Consider the following 5,528-nt stretch of genomic DNA (forward strand, 5'->3'; position numbering starts at 1 on the left):
TTGTGGCCCAAAACTGAATCAAGGAAGACTGTATATATTAGCATCTGTGGAAGTGCTAAAATGGTTTCCTCTGAATGAAGTAATGTGTAGTACAGTATATTTGGTGTTTGAACAATTAGAATAGGAACTTATAAGCGTTTTTAATTGAGGTCTCAAGTATTCCTACAATTTAGTCCTTCATGGTGGTCGCTAACCCCCACAAATACCAGGGACCACTGTATATCAGCTATAGATCTGTGTTTATTTGCTAAACTGATATGATATCAAAATCTAAATCTAACTGAAAATCTGTAGAGACTTTAAAATGATCTGGACATATACAGATTCAGACTTAGCTTGAGCTGTTTCGCCAAGAAAAATTATCAGAAATTTCAGTCTCAGTACGTTAAAATCTCTCTGCCCAAGTAAAAAAAAAAAAGTATACTTTAGTGTGTTAAATTTTAACATACTTTAGCATACTTTGATGAATGTACTTTAGCTGTACTATTTTGGAACAACTAATTTTGTGCTTAGTATACTTTGGTAGTATTTAAATAGTATTAAATTACAACTTTTGGTATACTTAGTATACTTACCGTACTTTTTTGGAACAACTTCAAATAGTACTTAGTGTACTTAAAGTATACTTTTTAAATGTAATATTTAAGAGCTTTATTATTATATTTTGAGTGTACTAATTCTGTCATAGAATTATATTAAAAATATATTTTTAATATACTTCAAATATATTTTAAAGATACTATTAATATATTAGTAATGTATTTAAATTACACTTAATTTTTATTTTTGATTTCCTGCTATTGACTACAACTACCATTTTAATTACTCATAAGTCTTCTTTATTCCTACGTTCCTATTTTGTACATTACATGCATAACTACACTACAGTACTTACATTGTTTTAGGCTACAATTACATGGAAAGATTAATTACACAAGATGTTCAAGGTAATTCAAATATTTTGTTTTATTACCGACATTTAAAAATTGTCTAATTTTACTCACAACTTTATGAACTTTACATAAATTATCAGTTTAGACGTCAAAAGTGCACACAATGAGCATGAAAATTTAAGTGTGACAAAAAAACATGAAAGTTATTACTTTAAAAAACAAAAATTAAAATTATAATTACATTGTGCTTTCAAATAAAGTGTTATCCATCAAATAAAGTGTTACCATTCTGGTAACACTTTATTTGATGGGGTGTGCATAAGACTGACATGACACTGTCATAAACATGACATAAAACCTGTCATCCAACTTTTAAAGCAAATTGTCATTAAAGTTGTCATTATTTACTGAATGACACTTCATGACACTGTTGGTATGTTCCTAACATGAGTGAGGATCAACGACAGAACATTCCCATTCACTGCACCACAGCACCTTACAGAAACCTACAAAACAAGAACAATAGAGCAATTAAACAGAGAAAGCATTTGTATTTTAAAGAGTACAGAAAAATGGCAAATAAAAACATAATGCTTACAATTTCAAGACGTTGTGGACTCGCCATGTATGTGACATCATTAGAACTGATGAAGATTGGGAACGGATGCCTGGGGTGGAAAAACCTTTCTGGGTGTCTTCTTTGCCTGTTTATGTTTAGTAGAAAAAAATAGTCAGCAATGTCATAGAATCAATTGATGTTGGCATTAACTATGAAGCTGTTTTAAGTGTGGACTTAAGGAGACAAACTACCTTAAAAGCTTTCCATCCATGATCTGAACACACTGATCCTTGCAGAGTAGTGAGGGGCCTGGTGGTGCCCATCTCTAGCAGTCATCAGATGAGAGGCAGGGTTCACCCTGGACAGGTCACCAGTCCATCACAGGGCCCTGAAAGTCAACAACAAATAAAATGTATGAAAGAGAAATGTTAGATTAACAAGGGGAAAGATTCTGTCCAGTTATCTTTAAATCAAATCATGTTTATTAGGCACTTGGTGTTGGTAACACACCAGTTTTTGTTGTTGAAAATGTAGCTAGCTCCTCATTAAAAAAAAAATAATAATTACATTATGAAGATGATGTGGAGGTTCATCCTCAGAGCTGGTTGTTGATCTGGTGGAGCCAGAGCCTTTCTTTAGGTTTACTAACACCTGATCTCTCTGGCTTCCTATTTCATCTTCATTTGCTTAGACTGCAAATATATGTTGAAGATAAAAACATTGATGAACAAGTTATAACAACAACCTCACAGTATCAAAGTTTCTCTGTCTTATGGAGCTTAATTAAAACCAGGTTAAGTTTATGAATATAAGTATAAGTCGCAACAAACAGAGCCTCCATGCAGTTATAAAATGAAGCTGAATGATTGCTATAGTAATAATCATACAAGTCACAATAAAATTGATAAAAATAATTATTTATGAAACCAACGTAAGTTATATATCTTTACTGCACTGTTTACAATTAAACAAAGATAATTAATAAGCAAACTTACCACTAGCTAGCAACACGTTAGCAGTCTTCATCCCTTCGGTTCCTTTCATGACTCACATTTAATTTCCATCGGTTGTTGTCCAGTTGTGTTGTCGTCTAACTCGGAGTAGGACGTCACCAACTTGAATTTATGAGAGGCCCCGTGGGCCAAAACTTACAAACTCTCTTACACGTACTATCAAACCCTCTCACATTCTCTATCAAACCCTCTCACATTCGCTATCAAACCCTCTCACATTCGCTATCAAACTCTCTTACATTCACAGTCAAACTCTCTGACACGTACTATCAAACTCTCTAACAGAGTTTGATTGCAACGGAAGTTAACTTAAAATTTCAGTTTCTGATTGGATCCTAGGCAGGCTTTTCAAAATAAAAGCGGACCTCCGGTTTATGTTTGATTCGTGTTTCTCTCCTGTGGCGTTAAAAATGTAAAACTTTGTGTTAATTGATTTGCTAAAGGAAATCATGTATCTGAAAATAAATTAAAACATATTATGTGGGCAAAAAATTCTGTAAACCACATATGTGCTACCTCAATCAAAATTGCTGACATTTGACATGCAAAAAACTCTTTCAGATTACATAAACAATACCTTACCAGGTACTTTTCTCACTTCAGAATGATACAGGGACAACTATAAGACCAATTTTAACTGAAGTTGCACATATGTCCTTTACAGGATTTTTTGCCCACACAATATTTTTTTTTCAGATACATAATGTCGTTTTGCAAATTAAAAACCTCTATGGCACATGTGTCAAACTCAAGGCCTGCGGGCCACATGTGGCCCGCCATGTCATTTTATGTGGCCCCCCCAGCGTTTTATAGGCCCATGATTGACTTAAAATAGGTTTTGAGCACGAATTGACTACAAACTACATCTCCCATAATGCATTCCGATTGTTACCAGCAAACATTACGGCTTCTTGCCACTAGGGAGCAGCAGTCAGCTCAAGCTGCTTATTGATTTCACCAGCGAATAAAATAGACATCGACAAGCTAACATCAAAATGTCCAAGAAAAGAAAAATCGATTTACAAGTAAGACTGTGAATGAAGATGTGTGTGAGTTGGTGTCAGGGCGGCAGGTCACGCTAGACTTTTTTTGTTATCCGTTATCTTGACCGACAACATAAAAAAAATCGGTCATGTACTATTTTTATCCGTGAAATTACAATAATATTAACATCGGATATTTAGTCGCATTTTTGCGGTTTAGCTAATATTCACCGTGAATCCAGATCCCATCACAAAGGATGGGATCTGGAAGGTTGAAGGATGTATAACTTACAAGTAGGAGGCAAGGTGTAGCATGCACCTCCGCTTCATAAAAAGGACTGCTCCTCTTCTAAGTAAAAGGTCACATGAACCTCAATACCTCTTTTATTTGGACAAAAATATGTATAGAGGTATTTTAAATCATTACCCCCAAAAAATAAAGTAAAGGAGCAACGTGAGGTAAAGAAATGTGGTTTGTTGCCCGAGGGCAACGCCATGCCATAGAGGGTTTTAATTTGCAAAACGACATTATGTATCTGAAAAAAAAATATTGTGTGGGCAAAAATCCTGTAAAGCACATATGTGCAACCTCAGTTAAAATTGGTCTTATAGGTATCCCTGTGTCATCCTGAAGTGAGAGAAGTACCTGGTAAGGTATTGTTTATGTAATCTGAAAGATTTTTTTGCATGTCAAATGTCAGGAATTTTGATTGAGGTAGCACATATGTGGTTTACAGAATTTTTTGCCCACATAATATGTTTTAATTTATTTTCAGATACATGATTTCCTTTAGCAAATCAATTAACACAAAGTTTTACATTTTTAAAGCTGCAGGAGAGAAACATGAATCAAACATAAACCGGATGTCCGCTTTTATTTTGAAAAGCCTGCCTGGGGTCCAATCAGAAACTGACAGAGTTTGATTGCAACAGAAGTTAACTTAAAATTTCAGAGAGTTTGATAGTACGTGCAAGAGTTTGACTGTGAATGTAAGAGGGTTTGACGGTGAATGTGAGAGGGTTTGATAGTTTCACAGTATGTGTAAGAGAGTTTGATAGTAAATGTAAGAGAGTTTGATAGTAAATGTATGAGAGTTTGATAGTACGTGTAGGAGAGTTTGTAGGATTTGGCCCTTGGGGCCTCTCATATGAATTTACTAAAATTAGTAACTATTGTCAAGGCCCTCTCTACTTTTAAGGCAATATTATGCGAGTAAAAATGGCGAATTTGAACAGCGCATGTTCCCTGCGTTCAAGTTTTTTCTTCTCTTTATGGCGCCACCATCTGGTCTGGAGTGTGAACTGGAACTACTGCCGTTGATTATAGATTTTACATCATATCTGTAAATAGATTGGGTACTTTCCTAAACAACATTACATCATGATTATTAGGCCCAAGCAGGTAAGGGCTGTGAAGGCCTATTGAAATTCAATGAAAATTATTATTATGCTTATTATGCTTCCGTAAAATGAATGGGCTTTTTGGAGGCTTTATCATATTCAAAAACGCACCAAACTTGGCGGACGCATCAAGTCTGCGTGAAAATTACGTTTTTTTTAAGGTTGTCGCAAAAATCGTAAAAGAAATGGCTCAACGGCTAAAGTTCTCATTTCGAAATTGGTACAAGTATACTTTTAGTATACTTCAGATATATTTATAGGTAGTATACTCAGGGGTGAAAGTAAGGGGGTACGGTAAGGTACTGCGTACCCCTAAAAGATTTAGCAGGGGTACACAGCAGTGTTGTGGTACTCGAAGTTGGTCTTGGTCTCGAGACCATTTTTTGATGGTCTCGGTCTCGTCTCAGACTCGACCGCATTTGGTCTCGGTCTTGTCTCGGTCTCGGAGGAATCGGCATTTTATTTCAAGACCAGTCGGGACAGCAACTGTGAAAATATCACTAAACGTACAGCATACTATCCAGTTTATTTGTTAACATCTTTGTTTTGAGTGGATGCAAAACGCACCGATTAAAATCCAAACAACTAAGTGTTTCTGTTACTCCACCTTCCCCCTCCCCTCCCCACCTTTCACTCGTGCGCGGCGCTCCAGGACATGCGCAGTGGTTTTCTCTCAGCG

At 35.7% G+C, this 5,528-nt stretch overlaps 1 long non-coding RNA gene across 1 annotated transcript; it reads right to left on the reverse strand.

Moving 5' to 3' along the window:
• Positions 1-1,261: 1,261 nt before the first annotated feature.
• On the reverse strand, positions 1,262-1,741 carry LOC107834772 (uncharacterized). The gene is made up of 3 exons (XR_001660598.1): positions 1,704-1,741; positions 1,492-1,597; positions 1,262-1,399 (listed from the first exon to the last, which is right to left on the reverse strand). It is a non-coding gene; the product is annotated as an uncharacterized LOC107834772 (long non-coding RNA).
• Between the last annotated feature and the right edge of the window lie 3,787 nt (positions 1,742-5,528).

Source organism: Poecilia formosa, unplaced genomic scaffold, assembly GCF_000485575.1.
Source record: "Poecilia formosa unplaced genomic scaffold, Poecilia_formosa-5.1.2 Scaffold760, whole genome shotgun sequence".
In the NCBI taxonomy this organism is placed as follows: Eukaryota; Metazoa; Chordata; class Actinopteri; order Cyprinodontiformes; family Poeciliidae; genus Poecilia; species Poecilia formosa.